Source organism: Salvelinus namaycush, chromosome 31 (genome assembly GCF_016432855.1).
Source record: "Salvelinus namaycush isolate Seneca chromosome 31, SaNama_1.0, whole genome shotgun sequence".
Classification (NCBI taxonomy): Eukaryota; Metazoa; Chordata; class Actinopteri; order Salmoniformes; family Salmonidae; genus Salvelinus; species Salvelinus namaycush.
Genome location: NC_052337.1, coordinates 31,785,277 through 31,795,596, shown reverse-complemented (window position 1 = coordinate 31,795,596; position 10,320 = coordinate 31,785,277). Strand labels below are relative to the sequence as shown.

At 42.1% G+C, this 10,320-nt stretch overlaps 1 pseudogene; it reads left to right on the top strand.

Moving 5' to 3' along the window:
* Positions 1–3,579: 3,579 nt before the first annotated feature.
* On the top strand, positions 3,580–4,188 carry LOC120025550 (annotated as a pseudogene).
* The last annotated feature ends 6,132 nt before the right edge of the window (positions 4,189–10,320 follow it).

Sequence of the window (10,320 nt, the reverse complement as noted above, 5' to 3'; positions counted from 1 at the left end):
CCTTTCAGCCACTAAATAACACACAGATAGCAATAATCAGCTGCCATTACTTCTGTTGTTTACACCCCATGATGCACTCTAAACCAGCTGTCTGTGCACTTTGCTAGATTCTCCCAAAATACCAGATAATAAATGGACTTCAGTGAAGCTCTCATATAGCACTATGGCTCTATAGTCAGCCAGGATGTAGTCAGATAGTTGAAGCAGGGCCATTCCCCTCAGCTCTTTCCTTAATGTCAGCCATCTGAACCTTTTTGTAGGGCTATCAAAGCTACCTTCCAGTCAGGCCGTGTTTTCCCAAATGGTCGTCTAAAAATACTTCTCCAAACCCAAGGTGAAAGCTAAAAAAGGAAAATAATGCTATCCATGCGAAACGTGATGAAAAAAAGCTCTGTCGGCTGATTTACAGTTAACTGATGTTCTCTCAGGACTTACATTTTCTATGGATGAAGGGTGTGAATTACATTTCAGTGTTTCTCACTTTCCACTGTTCTTCAGTGAGATGCAACCAGATCGCAGGCATTGAATGTGTTGTGTTAAATTGCTGAACTACCTGTACCTTTTGTCAATGTGTCAGATCATACAGTAGAATTTGAAAGAGTAAGAACATATATTATCTAAACTTTCACATACTGATAAATCACACCCTATAATTTTACAACGCGTAGCTTGTAATGCATTTCTATAATTCTCGGAACCCTAAGACAATTGCCTGAGACTTCAATTATCTGGCATATGAGCACTCTGCATGTATACACTTGCTTTACTTAAAATTGACCAGTGTCTTCCGTTTTCATGTTACAGTTTCATAAAGAACAGGTTTCATTTTCAATTTTCTTCTAGTCTTCTCCATGTGACACCACAACACACATTACCTGTACTGAACCATAACACCGCAATTACAGTGAAAGAATACCATGCTATTGTTTGAGGAGAGTGCACAATAATGAACTTGAAAATATATTAATAAACCAATTAAGCACATTTGGACAGTCTTGATACAACATTTTGAACAGATATGCAATGGTTCATTGGATCAGTCTAACACTTTACACACACGCTGCTGCCATCTAGCGGCCAAAATCTAAATTGCGCCTGGGCTGGAATAATACATTATGGCCTAAATTATGGCCTTTCTCTTGCATTTCAAAGATGATAAAAATAAGAAATATCCATGTTTTTTTTCTTTGTATTATCTTTTACCAGATATAATGTGTTATATTCTCCTACATTAATTTCACATTTCCACAAACTTCAAAGTGATTCCTTTCAAACGGTATCAAGAATATGCATATCCTTGCTTCAGGTCCTGAGTTAAAGGCAGTCAGATTTAGGTATGTCATTTTAGGCGAAAATTTAAAAAAAAGGTTCTGATCCTGAAGAGATAGGTGTTAAAGGCTGTGATGGGCTCATCAGAGGACTGTCACTGAGCCCTAGAGGCCAGAGGAAACGTGAGCGACAGGACACTGTGGATAAATAGGCTCTGACAACTCTGAGTGAGATGAGAAAGTCAGAGGAGATACATCTGCTATGATCAATAAGGGTGCCTTCCTGTCACGTCACAGCCTTCTCTGTTTCTCTACTGATGACAGTCTTGTTCATCCAGCAACACATTTTTGTTTGTAATTTCATACTGTGCCTTTTGCAGAAAATAATGATCACGTGTATCTGTGCAAGTGTGCGCACACATACGCGCACACAACCCTCCTTTCACTTCTTTGTCTCGTTTCATTCCCTATCAATGCAATCCTCTTCTGTGCAGATTCAATGCAGACAGTGTTCCTCCACAAGGTCTGTTGCTGCCCTGGGGAGTTTAATAATGTGGCCTTCAATGAGATGAGTTGTCCGGCATCTCTGGGCCATATCAGTGAGGGACTCAGAAGAAATTATGCCAGCTCTGTTGCTTTTCAGAGCTCTATTTTCCCTGAAGACATGCCAGTTCTCATTCTGGTCCTTTTTACAATGGCCTAAATTATGCCCTTGTCAATAACTTTCCGTTCAATTGAAAAGTGTCCTTCAAGTTACTGCATGTCACTGTTTCTGTCTTTGGCAGTGTCTTGAAATCATCTGCCTTTCCTCATTTCTTCTCCCTGTTCCACTCTACAAACATTGAAAATGGCTAGTTCTTCTCTAGGAATACCTTTTTGAAGATGTCGTAGTTTTGAAAGCTCTTCCTTTTTTTAAGCTAAGTGAATAAATCATAGAGAAAAAATACAAAAAGCACAGCAAGTATAGATTAGAGGAAAACCGATATTTGAAATAGTGTATTTGAAGACATATTCCATCATGTTGAGTTAATGCATGTATAATCTGACTTTTCACATAGTTTTGTGTTGGGAAGCAACACATTTGTTTTAGTAATGAGAGTGATGATGAACATTTGTATTTTGCAACAGCAAGCCACTAGAAGTAGCCTACAGGACAACAATAAATAGGATAACAGTCAAAAGTCCCTGAGAATTAGTCCTACAGTCTCTCTATCTCTTACCGTCATAACAGAGACAACACAAAGATAATGATCTCAGTCCATGATAAGGCCTTCAGTCTATGTCTATTGTAAAATAAATAATTCACCATAGTGCCAGCTTCCTTACTTCCCCCTTCCCCTCCCCACCCCCCTCCCTTCTATCCCCTTCATCCTATTCTCACATTCCCCGGAACCCGTGGATGATGATGATGATGTCACCAGATAATTCCACAGGTTCAGGAAGAAGGAAGTGGGTGCTGGAAGTAGTTGGGGCGTTGGCGGTGGGAGTGGGTGGTTTATGAGTGTGAGGAGGAAGGGCAGTGAATCATATCCTCCCAGAGGAAATGAGAGAGAAGCCCCTTGATTATGTTTCATATGTATGGATGCTTTTTCCCTTTTTTCTTTTTTTACTGTAACAATAATTTACCCAGCTGCAAAGGACAGCTGCAGTTACACATCCAGACACATGTGACCTCCTGGGCTTAACCAGCATGGCCGTGCACAGAAATTTCAGGGGCAGGTGCAATATATATATTTTTAAAGGGCACCCCTCCCCCTGAATTATTTTTACGTTAGCTAGCTAGTTACAGTGCCTCCTAAAGACATGTTTGCTATCTGGAAAGAGGATGGGCTATCAGCTGATCATTGATGCTGAAGATTGATGTAAATCTGCTGTTAGCTAGCCTGATTTCTTTTACTGATTGTGATTTACCTCTCTGTGTCTTTCTGCCTCCCTCTGCTGCGCATATAAGCCAACCAGACTGAATATTGATGATGATGTAGGCTAAATCAAGTGTTAATCAAATGTTTTGCTGCTATGGCAGTACTGTTGAAATTTCAAATAGATAACTAGCTATCTATACACACTAAAACGGTGACTGCATCTCTCAACCCATGCATGTTTGGATACCCGGGTGACCGCAATCTCCGTACAGGACAGACTGGGCAAAAGTCACAACCAGGTGCAGGCTAGCGCTATACAGGGCACAACCTGGGTACAACCAACAGACAGGGTGAGGGGTGGTGAACTTGACAGCGACTTGCGGTCAGTGGGTTGCGAAATTATACCACTACCCAAAAGAGCACTTTGGAGACTGGAAAGGCAAAGGGGCATGTGCTCTGCAAAGGTAGAGTCCTATTTGTGCAAGTGCCTGCAACCCAGTGGCGTCTACACCATCCACCCCATCAGATTGACGTCGGCTGTGAAGGTGTACTGTGACATGATCACTGATGGGGGGGAAGTGGACAGTGTTCCTGAGGAGGATGAACTTCTACAGACCCTGGAGTCACTACAAGAGAGGGTTTGGGAATACAGAAGGAGAGCACTGGCTGGGACTGAACAACAGCTTCCATATCAACCTGAGGAAGAGGTATGAACTGAGGGAGGACATGGACGACTTTGCTGTTTCCCAGGTCCACACCAAGTACTCATCTTTCTCCATTGGCCCAGAGTCCTTTGGGTACACACTACACATCAGCGGTTTCACCAATGGAGGAGAGGAGACTTGTTGATGGCCCATCAAAATGGACATAAGTTGTCAACCTTTGACAAAGATCAGGACAATTATTCTGGGAACTGTGCAAGAAAATATATAGGGGGAGGGGGTTCCTGGTTTAATGAATGCCAGACTAAAAATCCCAAAGGGGTGTATGTATGGCGAGTGGACATAACACATACTATGGTATCGGTGTTATCCATAGAAATGAAAACCAGTAGATAGTGATAGTGCTGACATCATCCATGTATTCCTATGAAAAACTCCCGATGGCGCATGAAGCCAGAAGTATTTGAATTTGAAGCGTGCCATATTGCTGAATTGGGCTGAATGGCACCAAAAAATCGTTAAGGATCATGGTGAAAGTGACCTTAACTAGCAAAGGATCATGGTCAATGTAGTCATTTTCATCCTACCTGAGAGAGTCAGCCTTAATGTCTATGGCACAAGGGTGCGAGCCTCCTCGTTGCCTTCCGGCCCGTAATTGGTTTGTGTCAGCATGTGGTCCTGTATGACGACAAATGTAGTAGTCAGAATTTGATTAAATATCTTGATTTTATAATTTTTAAATAATTAACCATGGGGATCGAACTTGATCATAAGAAACACATTTTAGAGCCCAAACCGGGTAACAATGTTTTTGGGGGTTTGGCCGGTCTGGTGATCGTAATTTACATAGGCTTTTGGCACCGCTAGGTTGCTACGTAGTAGCCGACCAGCAGAGCTAGTGACTACACGCTCCAGACCGGACACTGGGGACCTGTCATTATCTGGATACACTGGAAGGGTTATTATTACTCTCTTAAGTCCATCAGTATGAAAATCAGACCTGTTGTCTCCCGGGACACACGCAAGGCATATGGTCTCCAAAAGTTTAGAAGGGGCTGATGTGGGTTGCAAACTACATGAGTTGGGATCTGAATTATTTTATTTCCTAAATATCACTCTCTCTCTCTCATCTTTAAAACTATATAGGCCATATTCTTGGACGGGGTATTCTCTTAAACTGCGATAAGGTTTCTTATCCTTTGACTTTGATGATGAAAATGTCTCAATTGTTTAATCTGGTTCGAGATCAGCCTTTAGTAAGATTAATTATGTTATGGTAGCAGCCCAGAATTACACACATCTGTTACAAGTTCAATATTTGCCTCAGCGCTTTTAGGCAATACGTGTTTAAAGATCACCCAACTTATTTTCCCTAGACGTCCAGGGAGTGTTTGTAGATGTTTGGGAATAGGGTACATATTAAGGATTAACACCAGAAATCCACATCCAGGGAATTTCTGAAAATGCACCATCTCATTTCCTTTCTTCCCGAAACCAGGATTATCTTTAATTGGTAATGGGAAAACATTGGATAAGCAGCTTGTGCAACTGCACGCTGAGCAATACATGACTAAAACATTTCAACTGTGAGAGACGGAATCTAAAACAAAAATCCAGAAAATCACATTGTATGATTTTTAAGTAATTATTTTGCATTTTATTGCATGACATAAGTATTTGATCACCTACCCAGTAAGAATTCCGGCTCTCACAGACCTGTTAGTTTTTCTTTAAGAAGCCCTCCTGTTCTCCACTCATTACCTGTATTAACTGCACCTGTTTGAACTCGTTACCTGTATAAAAGACACCTGTCCACACACTCAATCAAACAGACTCCAACCTCTCCACAATGGCCAAGACCAGAGAGCTGTGTAAGGACATCAGGGATAAGATTGTAGACCTGCACAAGGCTGGGATGGGCTACAGGACAATAGGCAAGCAGCTTGGTGAGAAGGCAACAACTGTTGGCGCAATTATTAGAAAATGGAAGAAGTTCAAGATGACGGTCAATCACCCTCGGTCTGGGGCTCCATGCAAGATCTCACCTCATGGGGCATCAATGATCATGAGGAAGGTGAGGGATCAGCCCAGAACTACACGGCAGGACCTGGTCAATGACCTGAAGAGAGCTGGGACCACAGTCTCAAAGAAAACCATTAGTAACACACTACGCCGTCATGGATTAAGATCCTGCAGCGCTCGCAAGGTCCCCCTGCTCAAGCCAGCGCATGTCCAGGCCCATCTGAAGTTTGCCAATGACCATCTGGATGATCCAGAGGAGGAATGGGAGAAGGTCATGTGGTCTGATGAGACAAAAATAGAGCTTTTTGGTCTAAACTCCACTCGCCGTGTTTGGAGGAAGAAGAAGGATGAGTACAACCCCAAGAACACCATCCCAACCGTGAAGCATGGAGGTGGAAACATCATTCTTTTGGGATGCTTTTCTGCAAAGGGGACAGGACGACTGCACTGTATTGAGAGGAGGATGGATGGGGCCATGTATCGCGAGATCTTGGCCAACAACCTCCTTCCCTCAGTAAGAGCATTGAAGATGGGTCGTGGCTGGGTCTTCCAGCATGACAATGACCCGAAACACACAGCCAGGGCAACTAAGGAGTGGCTCCGTAAGAAGCATCTCAAGGTCCTGGAGTGGCCTAGCCAGTCTCCAGACCTGAACCCAATAGAAAATCTTTGGAGGGAACTGAAAGTCCGTATTGCCCAGCGACAGCCCCGAAACCTGAAGGATCTGGAGAAGGTCTGTATGGAGGAGTGGGCCAAAATCCCTGCTGCAGTGTGTGCAAACCTGGTCAAGAACTACAGGAAACGTATGATCTCTGTAATTGCAAACAAAGGTTTCTGTACCAAATATTAAGTTCTGCTTTTCTGATGTATCAAATACTTATGTCATGCAATAAAATGCAAATTAATTACTTAAAAATCATACAATGTGATTTTCTGGATTTTTGTTTTAGATTCCGTCTCCCACAGTTGAAGTGTACCTATGATAAAAATTACAGACCTCTACATGCTTTGTAAGTAGGAAAACCTGCAAAATCAGCAGTGTATCAAATACTTGTTCTCCCCACTGTATCTGTTCTTATTGAGACTCAGCCAACAAGACAAGACTATCAATAAAAAATTCCTGGACAGTACTGAGCATAGATAGGTGAGTGTTATTCTCAAAAAAAGAATAAGGACTTTCCTGGAAAATATCCAAACGTATTACATATGAACAGACTGCAGTGTGAAATAAAACTCCCTTGGGATAGGATTGGACATCAGGAAATTATATCGGATAGCAACTACTGGGACATTACATGTACTGAACGCATGGGGTAAATCCATTCGAATTCAATCACTTTTTGTCAGCACCCCTTCTGATTTGCATAATTGGCCATGTGCATGTAATTGTGATGGACGCTGTAGGAGAGAGGCATAACGTCATGGGAGAGATAAAACGTGAGTAAAAAACATCGTAAATATGTTTAGAACTACAACTGAACTTCTTCTGTCAATTGTTTTTTTTAATGTCACAATTCCAACCCTCCTCCTTTATCCGGGCTTGGGATCGGCAAAAGTGACCCAACAGTGACACTCTGGAGGAGTTACTTAGTTTTACATTTTTTTGTTTTTTGTTTTTTGATTTTTAGTTTAGTTTTCTTAATTTGGTTTGGTTTTTAACGGTATGGTCCACTTAGGAGCCTACAACAAGTCACAGTAAAACATGAACATTTTTAACCATAATTATATATATATTTTTTGTATACAGGCTACATTAACAATCTAAATGGACCAAAAAGAGACAATAGAATAAACTGTCAATGGCAATGTGAGAAAATTATGGTAACTCGTCTGCCCCTAATTCAGGTTAAAAAAAAAGTTTTTATGTAAGCCAGGGCCAGCGGCGGCTTCCCGCATGCGCGATTCATTTGCAGTCTGGACGCAGAGAGGTGAACATCTCCTGCTCTGACTGCAGCTGGGAGGGACTGCTGCGCGAGGACTGGGCCGCCTGAGTGCTTTGGGACAGGGGTGGGGCCCACGGCAGCAAAAGAGTAAGAACGATATGTGCTTTCACGTCAGATTTTCCAAAAGTCTCCAATAACACCAGAAAAAGTCACTAGATTTGTCGCTAGTCGCTTTTTTGAAAATGTGTCGCTAGAGGGGTCTAAATACTTGCTAAATATAGCGACTAAGTCGCTAAGTTGGCAACACTGTGAATGATGTTCAATGAGCAGCTCATAGAGCGCCCTCTTCAGGCAACCATTCAAAAATGACCGCAAATGAGCAGACGTATTTCTTCATTTTAGGTATATAACATTGGTGCTTTATCTGTGGAATAAAGAACTATACAAATATTTCTGTGAAAGGCTAATATAGGCAGACAATATTGGTAAACCGATTTATCGGTCAGGCTCTAGTACAGATGGCCCAATATATGACTGGGGGCGAGCACTATGCCTCCTAGGACATCTACACCAGGCGGTGTCTGAAGAAGGCCTGAGAGAACCAAGGACTCCAGTCACCCGAACCACAGACTGTTAGATCCGTTACCACCTGGCAAGCGATATAACAGTTTTGGGTCTCGGACCAACAGGCTCCGAGACAGCTTCTACCACCAGGCTATCAGACTGCTGAAATGCTAAACCTAGCTGTCTCCCTGCACAGACCTGCACCTTAGAGACTATTTGCACTGGGGAGACTATATGCACTTTAGAAATGATTTATTCTGACTACCCTTACACACAATAAACACACAAACATACACACACACAAGAACACGCACGCACTCATTCAACACTGCCATTTTAATATATTCTATTAATTCCAGTACCCACTTTATATTTGTAAATACAGTCCATTATTACTATGCATACTACTACAATTACTTCATTTACTTGTTATTTTTGACTTGACTCTTTTCATTGCTATTATTGATTAATGTACTGCATTGTTGAGGGAGCTAGCGCATAATCATTTCGCTGCACATTCTATACCTACTGTAAACTGTGTATATGACGAATATTTTTTTTGATTTTGATTTGTTGAGCGCAGATACAAGCACATGCACACACACACCCGCATGCTCTCACACACACACACACACACACACACACACACACACACACACACACACACACACACACACACACACACACACACACACACACACACACACGCGCACACACAGACACGCGCGCACGCTCACACACACACACACACACACACACACACACACACACACACACACACACACACACACACACACTCTGCTGCGGCCTTGGAGAGTGCACGTTTGCAGAGAGTCGAGCGGAAGCCTTCCATCATTCCATTTCCTATTTGCAGAGTCAATATTAGCACTTCCTCCAGTGTCTCCCCTCTCTCTCTCATCCCCTGACACACCCGTCTGTCTGTGCATCTCATAATCCAGTTGAGAGATAGTGACGGTGCTTCACCACTCTGTTTCTGCAGTGGCTCCACAGAGAAGCTCCTCCACTGGAACAGGTCGACAGGGACATTTAAAGCCCATTACGTGTTCTTGTCACAAAGATCAGGCAAACAGTGACAGGTATTACACCCCCAACCACACCTGTTCTCCCCTATTTGCCTCCCCCTCGCCCTATGAGGCATCCATCATTACATTCATCCTTTCATCCTCTTCCTACACTGAGCTTGTGTTGTGCAGTGTAATTTCGTCAGAGTACCATTCTTTGATGAAACCAGTGCAAGCTTATCCTACCACTATGAAAGAGATTTCCTGAGCTTGTTTCATGGTTGGGGGAGAGAGAGAGGGGAGAGAGAGACCCACTGACATTATTAGACACATCATCATTCTAAAGCTCCTGGTGTCCCATGAAATTCTCTCATTACATTCCAGAGGTATGAGGTATTCCAGTCTGACCTTGATATACTGTACCCACTTAAATACCATTACATATAGTGTAACACTTAAGATAGTGTCATTCTTTACATACATACTTTTTATATACATGAATATACTTTTTATCCTTTTTGTTTTGTTTTCCTTCCTTCCACAAGCAAAACACACACTCACATGCTCTTTGACCATTCCACAGTTTTAAAAGGTAATTAGTGAGCTCCAAAAGTATTGGGACAGTGACACATTTTTTGTTGTTTTGGCTCTGCACTCCAGCACTTTGAATTTGAAATGATGCAATGAGGTTAAAGTGCAGACTGACAGCTTTAATTTGAGGGTATTTTCAGCCATATCGGGTGAACCTTTTGGAAAATACAGCTCTTTTTGTACATAGTCCCCCCATTTTAGGGAACCAAAAGATTTTCACAAATGAACTTATAGTATTTGGTCCCCTCACATGCAATGATTACATCAAGCTTGTGACTCTACAAACTTGTTGGATGCATTTGCTGTTTGCCCAATAGACATTATTGGTAAATAATGTACTGTTTCATTTTGGAGTCACTTTTATTGTAAGTAAGAATATAATATGTTTTAAACACCTACATAAATGTGGATGCTACTGTCACGCCCTGACCGTAGAGAGCTTTTTA